This window comes from Peromyscus maniculatus, chromosome 14 (assembly GCF_049852395.1).
Source record: "Peromyscus maniculatus bairdii isolate BWxNUB_F1_BW_parent chromosome 14, HU_Pman_BW_mat_3.1, whole genome shotgun sequence".
Classification (NCBI taxonomy): Eukaryota; Metazoa; Chordata; class Mammalia; order Rodentia; family Cricetidae; genus Peromyscus; species Peromyscus maniculatus.
In genome coordinates this window covers 69392361-69409254 of record NC_134865.1, presented here as the reverse complement: position 1 = coordinate 69409254, position 16894 = coordinate 69392361, and the positions used below count along the sequence as shown (strand labels likewise).

The 16894-nt window shown below is 42.5% G+C and overlaps 1 long non-coding RNA gene across 1 annotated transcript; it reads left to right on the top strand.

The window, feature by feature from the left end:
- Positions 1–3558: 3558 nt before the first annotated feature.
- Positions 3559–14223, top strand: LOC143268553 (uncharacterized). The gene is made up of 2 exons (XR_013044614.1): positions 3559–3660; positions 13768–14223. It is a non-coding gene; the product is annotated as an uncharacterized LOC143268553 (long non-coding RNA).
- Positions 14224–16894: the final 2671 nt, after the last annotated feature.

The following is a 16894-nucleotide window of genomic DNA, read 5'->3' as shown; positions in this document are numbered from 1 at the left end:
CCTAGATTTTGTCAGATAGCTTGCTTCTGGCTTGCAAAGTGTTACGTGTTCTGGACCCACATGCATTCAAATATACATTGTAGTTTGGATTCAAACCATCCCTCAAAGTCCATATATTAAAGGCTTGATAACCAGTCTTGGGTACTCCTGGGAAATGGTGGAACCTTTAAGAGGTGGGTAGGCTGCTGGAGGAAAACTTTTGAAAGGGATACTGGGACTCTGCTCCTCTTATGTCTTCTTTTGTTTTATCCCATCATGCATCTCTTGCTATGAGGTTCTGCCCTGTCCTAAACAATGGGGCTAGTTACTGTTTTTCTGAATCTCTGAGCCAAAGTATAGTTTTTTCCTCTGTATTTTGATTAATCTTGGGGTATTTTGTCATAGCAACAGCATGCTTACTAACGCATGTTTTTCAATAGTAAAAATATAAGCTGAGCTTATAATCATTTCTCCTTGGAAAAATATGACTTTAGGGGAATTTTGATAGAGGAAAGGCACTTTTCTGCTCTGCTATTTTTCTTAAGGAAGAGTGTGCCAAATCCATTGATTGTTTTATAATAAACACACCCCCTTCCCCGGCCCTATTGTTTTAAGGATTGAGCCATTCAACAATGGAAACCATCTAGAGGAAATCTAAGATGATGGAGATGGAAAACATCGAAGGAGGCCATTGGTCAAGTTCTACCATTGAGGCTTTCCTGAATTGAATACTTAAATTTGTTTTCCTGAGAGAGAACAAATTGACCTGGCCAAATATAGCATGCCCGCATGCTCGGCAGTCTGAGTGAGTGGTGGTACTGTTTCTCACTGGATGCTCATGTCAGTACTGTGCTAAGTAGCCCTTTGCTTCAACTTGCTTGCTTCTGGGGAGATAGAGGGAACCCATCTCCTAATGCCTCAATGAGGTAGGGCTCTTTCTGACTCTAGGACATTGATATGAGGGCCTTGGCTCTCAGACCAATTCTGCTTCCTGGTCATACACTACAGGCTGGCTGTGGGGTGTGGTTCGTCATCTGTGCCACCCCCAGTCGTGTGTCAGACAACAGTGCCAACTTCTGAGCCTAAGATTGCCCGTCATTCAAATTATCTCCCCTTTGGCCAAGGGCTAGCAGCTGTGGTTAGAAAAGCCAAGTGTCACATTGCATGGTCAGGATAGCAACTAAAGGAAAATAAAAATAAAATAAAAATATCTCATTGCTCGCTCTTCCTCCTCATGTCTTGAGGCTTCCATCTTGCCGAGATGACAAAACTAAAATGAAGGTCATTGTCATTTTGGGAGTCATCTGTGTTTGTGGCAGATCCTAAGGCCGAAACCTTGTCACACACCAACGGGAATTGAAGAAAAGGCAGCATTCAGCTCAGAAACAAATAGAAACCTAGGCACGAAAGGCCCATTGGATGGAGGAAGATCAACTTGTTCTCTGCGGGACAAAGGGTAGACACAGGAAAGGAGCTTATGAGCTGATCAAACACGCCTGGGCTCATTAGCATGGACAACTTTCTAGCCTGGGGATTCTCAGGCTTAGATGTCACTTCGTTCTTTGCAGATCCCGAACAAAATTAACCAAATGTTCATTTCACTTTGCCTTTGGCCTGCTCTCCACATTTCTCCAAAAAAGCTAGTCATTATGTTACATACAAAGTGAATCGCATATGACTGAGCATGGGGTAGAATGTTCTAGAAGACATATTTCTTTTGAAAGAAGTCAGGGTTTAGGTTTTCCCCCTTTAGTGGGGTTCAGAAGAGTGAGGATTTTAGGTCAGATTGTCACTAGTTCCAGACTTGATTCTGGTGTTCTTAAGTGGAGGAGCCTGGGGAAAAATTTCAACTTTCCAAGCTTCACTTTGTATGATGCAACAATGAACATCATTTGCCACAGAATAGAAGAGTTGTCATGTCCTGGCGTCTGACAACAGCAGGTACAGAAAGGGAACCTTAGAAGACCCCATATCATGAACTGTCTCAAGTTCACTTAGCAATACTGATGCAAACAAACAGTTCTTCCATAAACCCGTACAATGAGGGGCTGGGGAGACACGGCTCAGTGAGGAACATGCTTGCTGTACAAGTATTGGTACCCGAGTTTGTATCCATAGCACACACATAGAATCCCAGCCCGATGGGGTAGGACAGTAATCTCAGTGCTCCAGGAAAGAGGTGGGGAAGGGCGGGGGGGGGGCAGGATGATCCAAGATACTGTCCAGCCAGTCTTGCAGACAGGGTGAGCTCCAGGCTCAATGAGAGACGCTGCCTCAAAGGATAAGGTGGAGAAACAATTGAAGATAGACCTCTGGCACTGGTCTCCATACATTCCTGTATGAGTGAGTACATCCCCTCCCCCAAAAAGCATACCACATACCTACATACCCACAAACATATGTACACCCACAGAACACTGTACAACACTATAAGCTCGAGTAACTAGTGTTTTATTTTATTTTATTTCATTACATTTGTTTAGTGTGTGCAAGTCTGTGAGTGTGTGCACATGTAAGCACGTGCATATGCACAAGCAGGCATGGTATAGTGTATGTGTGGAGGTTAGAGGGCGAGTTGTGGGAATCACCCCCTCCTCCTACCATGGGTCTGCCAGGGACTGGCCTCAGGCTGCCAGGCTAATAGCAAGGGCCTTTACGTGCTGAGCCATCTTGCTGGCCCTATCTCATGTTTTCAAAGGAAGGATCTTATCTTGGCTTTAAGAAATTCTGAGTTTTGCTCCCAAAGTGGGTTCCATCTAATTAATCCATGTGTCTCTCACCTTGCACATGCTAGCAGATGTGATACCAGAAACCATTAAAAAAAAGCACTACTACAAAAGGCAATTTTGATGTAATTCATATATTAAATTCAATGTAATTAAATAAATTTTGACTTATATTGGGTTTGCATCCACATTTGACTACTCCATTAGCTTTATGACTGGACAAATTACTTAACCTTTTAAAAACCTGCTTGTTTGCCTATAAAAAGAAATTGCTCTGAGGGTTAAAAAGACATGGAAAAATTGAATGCCAATGTGTTTTTAAAACCTGATAGCTATTAGATGTTTCTTGTGATTTTATTCATTATCCAATTTTGGCTATTGAATGCATAATGAAATCATGGGGGGCACAATGAGGTCATGAGGATAATCTTCTCATAGGTGTGATGTGACGTTGCACAGGCTGGGCCACACCAGGGATATGTTTCCTTAGGATACTGGAAGGGGAAGGCAGATTCCTAAAATTGATCTCACTGGGCTTAATTCTGCATGCCAAAAGGGCTAGTTCCTTGTGGAGTGGGTAGGGGAGGAGGCGTTTTCTGGTCCTTGCTTTCTTCTGGGTACTCCAGGGCTTGGATTGTGATTATTTTTCCTTCCATCATGTTAAGCTTTAGATTTCATTAACATAATTTTTCCATAGCCCAGTTTCCCTTTATGAGGATATTCATAATTACATTTAGGGCCCATCTTGATACTCTAGAGTACACTCTCCCTCTCGGAATGCATTACTACAGAACCTCTACGTAGTCTTCTGTGCCTTATGAGGTAACAGTGTCAGGTTCTGTGGACTTGGATGTGGGCTTCTCCGGGGAGCCCTTATTCAATCTCCTTCATTGGCTGTTTTGGGAAACAGAAGCCTGTCTGCATTTGACTCGTTCCTGACAAGCTGTGGTGGAGGGTGAGCTGACTAACGACTGTGATGTTAGGGGGGACATTCAACCCCAGGATGGAGGGCCTCTTCGTCTCTCTGCACTGCAGTGTGTGCTCATGAGCTCCGCTTCATTCAGTTTGCACTAGGCTGTCGCCTGGGTGTCGCCCTGTGCAGATGTCCCTCTGGTCTCTTCTCACACACTCCACGCTTGCTCCTAACTGGCAGGTGCCTCAGATTGGCACAATACTTTTATGCCGGCCTTGCTCCAAATGCTTTATATATGTTAACTGGCTCAATAGTAAAATATTCTATTATGGATGCCTCCCAGATTTACTTTATTTTTATTTTGGTATTTTCAAGACAGGGTCTCACTATGTAGCTCTGGCTGTCCTGGAACCTACTATGTAGACCACGCTGGCTTCAAACTCACAAGGATCCTCAGGCCTCTGCCTCCCAAGTGCTGGGATTAAAGGCATATGCCACCATGCTCAGCTGCTTCCCAGTTTTGAAGCTGAGGCTGAATTGGAAGTAACATGCTCAAATATGACTTCAAAACTCACATTTTAACCCACTGTACTGGCTCTCTGCAATGAGTCCTCAATACATGGTTGATTTTGTTGTTGGTGTTTGTGTATTTATTATTGTTATTATTATTTATTATTATTATAATTATAGTCAGAAATGTTTGGGAGCCCATCTCTGTAGTTCTGGCCCTGCCTCCCTCTTTCTTTCTTAAAACAAAACAGTCAGCCCTGAAAACATACGAACAATTAATATTATACAGACTGAGCAGGTTGTATTTCTGTATTTACCAACATATATATGTATATAACAACAAGTAATGAAAAAAGAGGCCGAGAACTTGAAAAGGAGCAAGGCAGGTATATGGGAGGGCTTGGCTGAGGCTGGGACAGGAAGAGGGAAGTAATGCAATTATGTTATAATATAAAAAAGAAATAATTAAAAAACCCACCCACATGAGCATCTCTGTTGGTCTTGTTCAGCTCATGTGTAGGCTGTCATGTTGCTGAGACTTTATGAATGTAGCTTCTGACATTTATGGGAGACACAATCTCATAGCAAATGCCACAGTCTTTCTGACTCTTTTTCCACAATGGTCTCTGAAGGCCCAGGAGGCCTCTACCCTACACAAAGAACTACAGGCAACTAATGATGAGAGCAGAAAAAATAGTCTTCCCTGGGGAAGAACACACCAATTAGTGTCTAATACCAATGGTCAGCCCTTAGAACATAAACACAGACACAGACACACAGACACACACATATACACACACGCAATTAATGTAAAAGTCATTAATTTGAAAAAGAGCAAGGGAGTATTTGGGAGGATTTGGAGGGAGGAAGGGAAATGATATTATTATTGTAATATAGAGAAATAATTATAAAACAAACAAGAAAAGAAATACAAGCCTCCCCGGGACTTGGTCTAGAAGTGACATGCCCCGTGTGAGCCCACACATACACTATTAGCTGATCTTACAGCCTAGCATTCAAGCCATTGCCAAGCAGATACTGATAAATTTCACAGAGACGCATAAGGTGATGATTAAGCTGAAAAGAATTTGACTGGGAAAAACTCAGTCTTGAATTTATAGATCTATGACGACTCTGTGCATTTATGTAAAAATTCAGCCTTAAATCTGAAGCTGAACCATTAATTTGCCAAGTGAGAGAGAAGGTGAAATGCTGAGCTCTGATCATGCCCTGGAAAAACCCTCTGCCAGGCTCACAGCATGTGATGGACAGCAGGTGATGGACAGCATGCCTCTGAGAGAAGGAGGAGGGGGTTCCTTTCTTTTTCTTTCTTTCTTTTTTTTTGGTCTTTGAATGCTTTATTAGCATATACTAATTATAAATAATGGATTTATTATGACATTTCATACATGTATATCATGCATTTCTATTATCACCTCTGAAACCACTTTATGTCACCTCCCGTTTCCATCGCTCTTTCTTCTCCCTAACTTGCTCCTTTTCTATTTCATGTCCTTTTTTAAATTTACATTTTTATACAATATTTGATTATGTTTCTCCCCTCCCCCAGTTCCTCCAAGATCCTCCTTACCTTCCTTCTCACCCAACTTTGAGTTTTTTTCTTTCTCTCAAAAAAATAAAATAAAATAAATAAAGCAAAAAATCCTCCCCTCAATAAAAACAAACAAGTGGGGGAAAATAATAAGGAAAAAAAAAATCCCTGCAACAGGTTCAAGTCAGATGGGGTACCAACTCTGAGAGGGGAAAGTGGCCACAAGGTCCCGCCCCTAGCCAAGTGATTGACATCTGCTGCCAAAGGGAAACATCAGTTTTCTCCAAAGAAGTGCCATTGATATATCAGCCACACTGGTGGAAAGGCCTCATGTCCAGGAGTAGTTGGCCAACACAAAATGAACTCCTTGTTTTGTGTCCTTTTAAACCCTGAGGTTTTACTTTCGATGGCCATTGTAGAGAAGACACTTATACTTGAGGGAGAATGATAGGCAAATGATATGTTGCTTGGTCATCTCAGACTGCTATAGCAGCATGCCAAGCTGGTGGGTTAGCTCACAACCCTTTATTTTTCAAGGTTTTGGAATCGGAGAGGCTTTGATTCCATTCCAGGTGAAACCTTTGTTGGGGTCCACAGAGGTTTCCTAGTGACATCTGAGCTTGCTTTACACAGCAGGGCTGATAAGGGGATGGATTGACCATGTGTGTGGTTACCAGGTGTTTGGAAGGCTTTGCATTTGGCTGTGCAAGGGGGAAGTCTTTTGCTCCACCCCTTGGCATTTCTATAAATAACCCTTTAGCAGAGATAGGAGGGGCTGGTGGGTTTTGACCCAGGCCCTCCCTAGGCTATCCTCTGTTTCCCTCTCCCCTCTATATTTCTATCTAAATACTTCTCACTTCTTCCTGCTCATGAGTACCCTGAGGGAAAAATGTGGGAGCAAGTCTCCCACAAACCCTTCTTCACACTTGTGGAGGATGGGGCCTTCTTGCTATTGTGGGCTCAGAAGGCAGGTGGAGACAGATAGTTCTGGTCTTCGTTTTCTTAGAAGACCACCTATCCTGTTCTGAGGTTCCCACTCTTATGACCACAGCAGAGGTTTCACCTCCTGTGCGATCATATTGGAGCTTGGGGGGCACCTTGGATTCATTACATATTTTATTTTGAATTAATTTTTGCCTTTATACATTCAGAAACCTTTTATTGCTGCCAAATTCTTTGTAACCCTGACATTCAGTTGAATGGTCCCATAAATTTAGGAATCTGGCTATGTCACTCAACACTGTAGGAAGTGGGTCATGTTCTGATCCCTGTTGTGAGGATGAAGGAGCTAAGGCTTACACAGTTTCTCCTAATCAACATGAAGTCACAGGACCAGTTGGGACCCTGGAGCTAGCTAGTGGGTCTTGCTGCTTCTGATGCAATAAAGGGCACTGATGGTGGGCAAGCTAACAATGAACTTGTAAAGATGACTCTTAAGTATTGGACTTTGTGTGTGTGTGTGTGTGTGTGTGTGTGTGTGTGTGTGTGTGTGTGTGTGTGTGTGAGAGAGAGAGAGAGAGAGAGAGAGAGAGAAGATAGAGTGTCTCATTTAGCCTTGGCTAGCCTTAAACTCATAGTATGGCCAAGGATAATCTTGAACTCCTGACCTTGTTGCTTCAGCCTCCCACGTGTTGGGTTTACAGGCATGTATCACCACTTCTGACTATTCCTTTTTAAGAAACACAGACGCAGGCCAATGTAGCAAGCCTAACTTGCTAAAATAATTTGAAAATTCCTCAGCGAGGGAGCTTTTGCCATAGTTCAGGGTTTGTGCCTGGTGCTTCCCCGGGTCTCAGGGCAGGGTCTTCCGGGGAACAGGAAGTAGCTGGTACATACTGCTCTCGCTTTCCTTCTTTTGGCTACCTTCCCCTGATGACATGGTTTCCCACCACTAGCTTCAGACAGGACATGGAACAGTTGAGTTCAGACTGGTCTCAAGGTCTGAGATTATTCACCTGGGTCTCTCCAAAATGTATCCAGTTAGTTGGGCTGGGCTGGGCTAGAGGCCGTTCTAAAAGCTGCAGAGCCATTCTGGGCAGGTGAGAAATGGGGTTTCTCATCAGGGCTCTTAGGCACCCCTGCAATGCTGCCTCTCCACTTCCCCCCACTCCTGTCCTGTTCCCCTTTTACAGAACACCCCCAAGCCACATTGTTTGTGTGTGCCACCACATTCAGTCTACTGTTGTCAAACACTCATTGTTAGGAGCACGGCTCTTTGATCAATAAAATACTGCTGGATATTCAAGCATGGCCTTTACAGCATATATTAAAACAATAAATCAGGTATCAGACTCAGCGTTTGAGCTAGCTTTTATTGCATTATTCCATTCTCCCCATTATCCCACTTTAGAATCCCACCTCCTGCATTTATGATTTTTTGAAACATTCCATCAGTTACGTCCCCACGGCACTTTAATCTAATTCAACACTTTAAGGGGGTAGGTAAGTGTTTAGGACACTGGGCCAGGCTCCGATCATTTTATGAAACTGTTGTTTTATAGAAGAGCATTACCTTTATTGCCAGATTCTATGGTGTGTTTGGCGGGGGGACAATCTGGTTACAATTACAAACAGCCCTTTTTAAAGAGCTGCAGTAGAAAGCTCAGCCATTTGAAGATGAGATACAGCTTCCTCAATTGGCCGTAGCATATTGGTACAAGATGCCTGGCAGAAGCAAGTCCAGCCTCAGCCTCAGGCTTCTCTTGCAGGACTTGACTCTTGGTGCAGGTGGTTCCAATGGAAAGGCTGACATGACCCCGCCCAGAAGCACCGGGAGACATCCGAGCATAATCATCACCTGTATCACAGGACAGCCTATATGGACTGGTCGGTGGTGCAGTTTGTTAAACTCACCCCAAATGAACTGGATGCCATTAAAACTCCAGAGCAGTGGATACCCTCTTACAAGACAGAAGGTCAGGCTACCAAAGGAGGAGGAATTCCCACTGTAATGCTGCCTCCCTGTCCCACAGGAAAGAAGTAGGCATTTGTGTCCATCCTCCCTCAAGCACCTACCTGAATCCATGTGTGCAGTTGATTGAAAGGCATCCCTTTTATTTTACTTGTACTGGGGGTGGAGGTGGGGGGGAATAGCTCAGAGCTGAAACTATTTCTAAACAATAGTCCAAACTATGTCAGTAGTATATGGTTTAAAATTCAAGTGGCCTGTCTTTCATATACCATATGCCCCTGAGAAGCCAATAAATGTCAAACAAATGTCAATTATTAATGTATTTATTGGGTCCACGGTGCATTTAGGAGGACGCCTTGTGGCATTTGGTCCATCACGTGCTTTGAAGTCAGCACACAGAGTATGTGCTGTAAATACATGACATAAATTTCAGTGTTCACCTCTGCACGATCACCTGCCTGGCGTTAAGAAAGTACACAAGGCACGTCCTCCGCTCAGGGATAAAACCTTTGTAACTTGATTCTTTTTGCTCTGATGTCTAACGTGGTGTGCAGGCATGTCCCAGTGATCAGCAGAGGTATCAGAAGTTGGTATGATCTGTGATGCCCTTGGCCTTCTTATCAGAACCTTTTGAGGCTCTTTAGTATTGAGTTGCCTGTATGTTCGGCAATTGCTTGCAAGCGGGGAGAACAACGTAGTGAGGTACGTGTCCTGGCAAACTTGGAAGAACTGGTTGTTGGCAGCCAGCCAGAATCAACAAGCATACTCCACGAGCATCAGAATCCCTACCTGGTAAGGCACATGTGTCTTCCCGGGCCTTGTAGAGACATCTCTGAAGACAACTTTTCATGTGAGCACAACTGAGCTGCACGGGAAGGCAGCCAGGTTGAGTATCTGTCTTCTCTATCAAAACTGAGTATGAATGTGCCCTAACCCTTATTAAAAAGTACATAAAAACAGGCAATACTTTATTTTGTTTGGTATCTTTCTGAAACTATTCTCTGAAAGCACTTGATTTCTATAGCCAGCATATCTTTTCTTTTCCGATCTCAGAAGCCAGTACAGTGCCACACACGATGCATAGGCACTGTATGTGGAATTGACCCCCTTTTCTAGTTGGGAACCTGAGGTTGCAACTTGACTAGTCTCCTAGACATGGAAGCAAGTGTTAGAATTAGGATTTCCTATCCCTCCAATCTATTTTGTAGGGTTTCTGCTCATCATCTGAGAAAGCCTCCCCGGAAATGTATGTATCTTGGCAATATATTCAAAGGTATTCAATCCTGAGCCCTACCCAAAGATGGGATCACAGAGGGGTTCAAGCCACATTCTTATTTATCTAGCTCCTCGTCAGAGGGATGGAACTCTATTGTCTTATGAGTGCAAATTATGGGAAGAGCAAAATTAATCATCAAACAGTACAGTTCAAGGAAAACGATATGAACATGGGATAAAATGAAATTGAGAGGAATGTCGTTACCTGCAATGACTATATGCCATTTACTTGAGTATTTTCAAGAGGATCCTGAATGGAAGACAAGTGGCTATCAAGGGAAAGTGTTAGGCATGGCAATGTAGAAATCTAAGACATGACTGGTGGTAAAATGCACAAAGAGACCTCAGAGAACTTGTAATTTGGTTGTCTCCCTGGTAACTAAAAGAAAGGGCCTCAAAACTACCATCATCAAAATGATGCTGCGGGGGAACTTTGAAACTTTAGAGATGAATCATCTTTGGGAGAAGACTCCCCTAGTCTGGTTGTATTCCTAGAATAACTCATCCTTGCCCATTTGATAAACCTCCCTAAGGTATCTTCTTTGTCTAGCCTGTCAGGAAATTTTGTTTGCACTTGAAGTCACCTGCATAGTGTTCCTCAGGTTGACCTCATATGATACTATACTTCAACTCAGCAGACAGTTATGGAGGTCTTGTATTGGATACAAGCTTACATGTCCTTTTGATATGCTCCTCTCTCACGTCTTTTATAAACCACATTGAAGGGGTGTTTTCTAGCTGCTTCTTTGGGATGACACCAAGGGGAAATACTGTGCATTAGAAAAACAGCATAAAAGACAAAAATGCATGGCAAAGTTGTTAGACAAATCCTGCTTGGAAGATTGATGTAGAATTCGCCGAATCAGACACAAATTTGAAAAAAAAAATCCTCATTAATAACCAAAACTTGGCTGCCTGAGATGTACTTGACCTTCTGGAGAACACATATTCAAAACTCCATTGGGCGCCTAATTCTTTATCAATAATCAAAATGCAGATAGATTATTAATCATGTAAATCTGATTGTTAAAATGAATCCAGAAGAAGATAGAATTTTTAATTTGTTTCATTTTTTTTTTTTTTGGCTAAAAGGAGTAGCTGATAAACTTGTATGTCTGAATATCCAGTAATTCAGGTCTTGTAGGTTTTTTTTTTCTTTTTCTTTTTTATTACTGGGCAGAATTGATCTAATTAATGAGATTATTTTTATACTTCATATATTTAAATTGCATATTTAAATGTAGGAAATTTATTCAAGCAAAATATGTGAGATTTTGAGACCATTAAAAGAATGCAAACTACACAAGGGCTCCTTAAGAGAGTTATGGGATGCTTTGGGCCCCATTTCTCAACCTTGGCTGAAACCTCTGATGTGGTCATTAATTTTGTATGTCAATATGGCCAGGCTTTGGTGCCCAGATGTTTGGTCCACCATTATTGTGGGAAACATCTATGTAAGATTTTCTCTCTCTCTTTCTTTTTCTTTCTTTCTTTCTTTCTTTCTTTCTTTCTTTCTTTCTTTCTTTCTTTCTTTCTTTCTCTCTCTCTCTCTCTCTCTCTCTCTCTCCCTCCCTCCCTCCCTCCCTCCCTCCCTCCCTCCCTCCCTCCCTCCCTCCCTCTTTCTTTCTTTCTTTCTTTCTTTCTTTCTTTCTTTCTTTCTTTCTTTCTTTCTTTCTTTCTTTCTTTCTTCCTTTCTTTCTTTCTTTCTTTGATTGTGGGTGGGGTAGTGAATAAAGTTAACATTTCAACCGGGGACTCCGAATGGAGCAGGTTGCCCTCAGAGCTGTGGGTGCCTCACCTAATTAGTCAGAGGCAGCCACATAGACTGCCTTCCCCAAACAAATGAGAATTCTGCTTGAAGGTAGCTTTGAATTCAATGGCTCTGAATTTTAGCCCGTTTGCTGTTCCATTCTTGTTGAAATTGTATCTCCACAATGGTGTGAGTCAACCCTTAAGTCCACCTGTGTCTCTCATCTGTTTCCCTGTCACCATCTCTCTCTCCTAGATCTCTGTCTCTCATTCTCACCTCTGTCTCTATATCAGGCTCAACCATTGTTATCCTGGCCTCTGCCTTCTCTCCTCTCTGTCTTTGCCAGGAATGCCTCTTAATTGTGTGGCTGTTGGAGTAGCTGCACTCAGAGGAGGAAGCAGGCAAGATGGAAAAGGGAAGGTTTTAAAGATGGCCTTGTGTACAGGGGAGTCTGGAAATGTGCAGAGAGCATGGAGATTCTGGTAACATTTCTCCACAACCATTCTGACATTTTAGCTAGCTTTTCTAAGACTAGTCTATGTGAGTTACAGTCTTTTGATCATTGCCTCAGAATCCTTTTCACTACAGAATAAAACAGAAGCAGATGCCTATTCTTCGTGAGGGATAGTACACAAGGACGACACATATTTCCCTTTCTCAGTTTTCTTTTGGAAAGATTTCATTGTGCGAGGATAGTAGACCACAGGAAGGAGGCTCTGTTTATGCATGATGATATTGTCTGCAAACTGCTTTTGAAAGAAATAACCAGGGTAATTTGTCAAGGAAACAGCTTTGGCTCTTCCTTTCCCTGGGGGTTTATGGAACTTGAGCAGGTGCATTTGGTGTTTGGCATGACAAGCTTGTGCAACTGAAATGGCTACCGTGTGAGGGGCAAGTTGATGTTACCTCTTTCATTAGGAAAATAAACTAACATATTAGACCTTTTAAATGCCGGGGGTCCCGGCTTAGGTGCTTTCATTAATGTCAAACTTCATACAGGCACACTCATTTTTATTTTGAGTCTTGTTATGTGGTCCAGGCTGGCCTAAAACTTGTTATGTAGCCCAGGCTGGCTTTAACTTTGCAGTCCCCCTACCTCTACCTTGAAAGTGCTAGACAAGCATACACTACTGTCACTCCTTAACACACATTGCACACACACACACACACACACACACACACACACACATGCACGCACACATGCACACATGCATAATTTAATCATCACAGCATTCATTTACACATTCATCTAAGTTTTCACCGAGGGCTCACCAAAGAGCAGAACCTAGGTAAAGTGCTGGGTTTATAAGGTGAGCATATGACTGTAGTGCAGACACATGGGTATTTTACTGGCTGGTTTGTGTGTCAGCTTGACATAAGCTAGAATCATCAGAGAAGAAGCAGCCACAGTTGAGGAAATGCCTCCCTTCGATCCAACTGTAAGGCATTTTCTCAGTGATCAATGGGGGAGGGCCCAGCTCATGGTGGGTGGTACCGTTCCTGGGCTGGTGGTCCTGGGTTCTATAAGAAAGCAGGCAGAGCAAGCCATGAGGAGCTAGCTAGTAAGCAGCACCCCTCCATGGCCTCTGCATCATCTCCTGCCTCCAGGTTCCTGCCCTGTTTGAGTTCCTATCTTGACCTCCTTTGATGGCGAACAGCAATATGGAAGTGTAAGCCAAATAAACTCTTTCCTCCCCAACTTGCTTTTTGGTCATGGTGTTTTTATCACAGCAATAGAAACCCTAACTAAGACAGGCCTCTACTTAAATGAGCCACAGTGTGCAGGAACAGGGTGAGGTGATGATGTATAGACCAGGAGCCCCTCATTTGAGAAGAATGACTTATCTCTTAATAATTTTCAGTTGAAAAACTTGAGGGTTAGCATCTCGAAAATGATTGGGCTAACAAATAAGTAAGGAAGCCAGGATTGTCTGCCCTTTGTGTGATTCCATCACATTCTCATATGGTACCCAAGTAACCCTCTAACAGTGCTGTTTCCTAGCTCCCTCTCATGCTCGCCGTAGCTTCTTCTGTCTTGTTCTGTTGCTTACATGTGACCTCATCTGTGTCTTAAGCATTTCTCTCTCTAGTTCTTCACTTCTACTTCCTTACCTTCTTCTTCTACCTTCCTTGCCTTCTCCCTAAGGACAGGACAAGACAAGACAAGACAAGACAAGACAAGACAAGACAAGACAAGACAAGACAAGACAAGACAAGACAAGACAAGAAGAACTGAAGTAGCAGAAATAACTCTCCACACAAGACAAAGAGCAGCACCACCCCCATGGGCCTTCAGTCACCTTGGCTACCTATGATCTCCTGCTATGACAAATTCAGCTTCTAGCTTTTCCTCAGTGGCTTCATAGTGGGAGCCACAACTTTTTATTGATGATAATAGATATGCCTCATTCACTTAAGTGGTCTGATGATACTATGCAGAGTAGGGACTTGCAAACTTTTCTGAATAAGGCTAAGTATAAAATATATTAGGTTGCTTTGATCTTCCAGTCTTGGTTACACCCACTATGCCCATAAGTCACCATAGAGAATTCTTAATGCAGTGGTCATAGCTTGTGTATCAATAAAACTTTTTTGAGGGCCATCAAAGTTGGAGCTTCCCATAGTTTTCTCATGTCATGAAATATTCTTTTGTCTTTTTTTCAACCATTTTTAAGATATAAAATCTGTTGCTAGCTTATGGGCAATACAACACAACTGGACTTGGCTCATGGGTCATAGATTGTAGCTAGAGTTTTCCTGCCTTGCCCAGAGTCAGGACAAATCTTTGTCACCCGCCAGTCCCATAGCTGCTCAGATCCAACCAAGTAAACACAGACTTATATTGCTTACAAACTGTATGGCCATGGCAGGCTTCTTGCTAACTCTTCTTATAGCTTAAATTAATCCATTTCCATAAATCTATACCTTGCCATGTGGCTCGTGGCTTACCGGCATCTTCACATGCTGCTTGTCCTGGTGGCGGCTGGCAGTGACTCCTTCTGCCTTCCTGTTCTTTCTTTTCTCCTCTCTGTTAGTCCCACCTATACTTCCTGCCTAGCCACTGGCCAGTCAGTATTTTATTTATTGACCAATCAGAGCAACACATTTGCCATACAGAGCATCCCACAGCAATAGATTCTCAGTTCTTGCTCAAAAGTATTGTGGTGTTCAAGGCATTTAAGTCTGTGGTCAACTGGCTGGTAACTTGGGCTTGTAGCTCCTCTGAGTGACAGTTTCCACATGGACCCTAACATTTAATTTCTTCTTCAGGTCTTTGTTTCTATGGTGTTTTCTACTTGGGGTGCTGATTCCTCACAATTGTAGTGATGGGACTGTTTGTATTAATAGAGTCTCAGACTATAGCAGCCATCCTTTGCTTCACTGGTCACTATTCTATTATCTTTATTTCCCTCCTAAAACTTATAAAATCAGAATTTATCTTGTTCACTTATTAGTTTACTCATTTATTGTCCAGCCTGACCACAGAGGATGAAAGCAACAAGATATTTCAAAAAAATATTTACCATTATGTGTCCAGTGCTTAGAATAATACTTAGCATTTATCAGGTTCTCAATAAATATTTGTGAACTAGGGCCATGGCATAGTGAGTATGACTTAGATTACCTTGACCAAAAACTCTAGTGGAGGTTTCTTATGTCTTGGGTATTGGGGTTTTTATGAGATAGTTTACAGCCCTTATGGGGAGCATTGCCAGCCCAAGTGACATAACTTTGTTTAAAATGTGTGTTTGTGTGTATGTATATGTTTACATATGATATAACGTTAGTAAATAATAAATCATAGAACAGAATGTGTCAAATCATACCTGCTCTCACAATCCCAGAGTCTTAATACTCTCAGAATTAGAAGGGAACTCAATAATCAGTTATCAAAAGCAAGTGTGTCTTTTACATTTTTCTCGTTCAGGTTTTAGGAGAGTTTTGGGACTATGCTATGGAATACATGATTTTGAGAGCTTGTGACAAGCATGTTCCATATGTCTATACCTATCATCCATTGATCATGCATAACTAATTTGTGTGTTTGGGGCATGAATAAAGGGGCCATGCTAGTTTTCTATTGCTGTGTAACAACACATTGTCCCAACCTGGGGCTGTAACATAGTGGTTATTTGGTTTCTTAGAAAATCCATGGCCTGGCTGGGCTCTCTGCCCAGGGTTTCATACTTGAGTGTCTCAAAGAGCATGCAGTCTACAATAAGAGTCTGGGAGGAATGTTTCTATGCTCATCCAGGTCATTGCCAGAATCGTTTCTCGTGACCTAGAACTGAGTCTTCCATTTGCTGTCATCAAGAACTTACAGATTCCATAGGCTACTGGCAGTAGCTTGTCACACATCTTCTCACAGGTCTGCCTTCATCAGGACAGCTGGTGCATATCCCTTAGGATGGATCCCCACTGAGTTCTGATTCTTTTGTCCTGCTACCAACTGGCTCAAACTCTCTGGCTTTCCCATGCATATATTAGAATTAGCCTACCCTAATTATCTTCTTTTCATCAACCCCAAGTAAATTAAATGATGGATTTCATTGCAGTTTTCAAGAACACCTTTTGCTGTATAAGATAGCAGTGTTATAAGAGGGACAGCTCATCTATTACTCTAGTGCAGCAAAGTGAGATGTGTTTATTATCTGGACAAGCTGTGGCCATGCCAGGAGGCAATAACATACCACATTTGTTCCACATCTTTCTGAGTTGTTTGATGGGTTCTTGGCTCAGACTTCCATATGCTCTTCACCTGGGCTAGTTTTCTCAAAAGATGGCCTCTCATCATCTAGGAATATGGGCTCTTTACACTGGCATTGTTTTTTGTGAAGGTGCAATACATTGAATGCAATTCTCAGGGACTCAGCTATGATCTGCTTCCTTCTGAAACAATCTCAAGTATTCTTTTATCCACCTGACAACATAACAAGTGAAGGGTTTATAAACCAGTTTATAAAGAGCCTGACTGCGTCCTTTGCCCCAAATGATTTTTCTAGTGCCAGTATACAGTGCTGTTATTACCTAGGCGACTAGCTGGCTCTTACAACCAGCTATTTTGTCTTGTAATAGCTATTCCTCTGAGTTTCAGGGGTTTTACCTTTTTTAATGTTTAAAAGGAGCCTCTAGGAAAAGGTTATGAGGAAGAGCGCGTATGGAGTTAGAGTGACGCTCTGGTATTTTGGGGAGCACACAGACTCTGATCCAGGTCTTCAGCATGCAGGCAGACATGGCAAGCTAGTGGTTCTTAGGAAGTTCCACACTGTCTATGTGT